Source organism: Triticum aestivum, chromosome 3A, assembly GCF_018294505.1.
Source record: "Triticum aestivum cultivar Chinese Spring chromosome 3A, IWGSC CS RefSeq v2.1, whole genome shotgun sequence".
Classification (NCBI taxonomy): domain Eukaryota; kingdom Viridiplantae; phylum Streptophyta; class Magnoliopsida; order Poales; family Poaceae; genus Triticum; species Triticum aestivum.
In genome coordinates this window covers 623,913,937-623,915,012 of record NC_057800.1, presented here as the reverse complement: position 1 = coordinate 623,915,012, position 1,076 = coordinate 623,913,937, and the positions used below count along the sequence as shown (strand labels likewise).

The following is a 1,076-nucleotide window of genomic DNA, read 5'->3' as shown; positions in this document are numbered from 1 at the left end:
CATATCATTACTGAAACAATGTCGTTGTAAATAATATTTGTAGAAGACATACGATTGGGATGTTTGTCTTGAATTTTTTTTCAAGTATATTTTTCGGAGAGGAAATACCAGTGGGTATAAAGAATATTTTGAAGAAAACATACAAGTGTACCTTGAAAAATTTCTAAGGATTCTAATCCTTCAATGAAAATCCTTTGAATCAAAGAGACCCTAAATTGGATTGTTGCCCTGAACAATTTGTTTGGAAAACAAAGTTGTTGCTGAAGATTGTTTTGAAGATAACATGGTGATTTCATGATTGTTGCAATTACTTTGATTGATCTAGGGTTATTTTTTAACTATTGTTGACGTAAATAATATTTTACAGAAATAACAGGATTGTGATATTTGACATGAAAAAAATGTTTTTTAAGAGAACATTAAAAAGACTAGTTGTTGTAACAACATTTTTGAGGAAAACATGCAACTGTACATTGGAAATTTTGGCATGGATATATGAATGCAATACAAAAACAAATGTATTGTCGTCCTCAACGATTTTCTTTTTTTTGACATTGCTGAGAAGGGATGAGGGTGGTTCCGTGAGAACATGATGTGAAAAAGAGCAGGGGAGAGTTGGCTGTCGAGCGCAGAGGTAATAATAAAAGCGGAGCTCATCAGATCCAAAAAATATGACAGCTATGGGATTTGAACCCACGCCCTTTCGGACCATAGCCTAAATCTGGCGCCTTAGACCACTCGGCCAAACTGTCTTGTTGAAATATCTTCTATTTAGCTTTCTGTCGTTCAAAACGCTAGCAAAACTGAAGATATGCTATTCACTTTGAGCAAACAGATCATACAACGTTCGGAATGATGATACTGTTGGAACCGACAACTCCTCGCGGCAGCTCTCCTCTCCCTCGCACTTTGCTCGCTCACTACTGCCGTGGCTAGCTCACCGGAGAGAAGAAGGAGAAGTTCAGACAAATTCAAAAAACGATGGATACAGAGGTTTTTCCGGCGCTCAAACGCCCCCTTGTTACCTCGAGCACGAACTCGACCGTGTCAACTGTTACAACGATCACTCCGTGGCT

The 1,076-nt window shown here is 38.2% G+C and overlaps 1 non-coding gene across 1 annotated transcript; it reads right to left on the bottom strand.

Moving 5' to 3' along the window:
* Positions 1 to 672: 672 nt before the first annotated feature.
* Positions 673 to 752, bottom strand: TRNAH-AUG (transfer RNA histidin (anticodon AUG)). Its single transcript has one exon. It is a non-coding gene; the product is annotated as a tRNA-His (tRNA).
* Between the last annotated feature and the right edge of the window lie 324 nt (positions 753 to 1,076).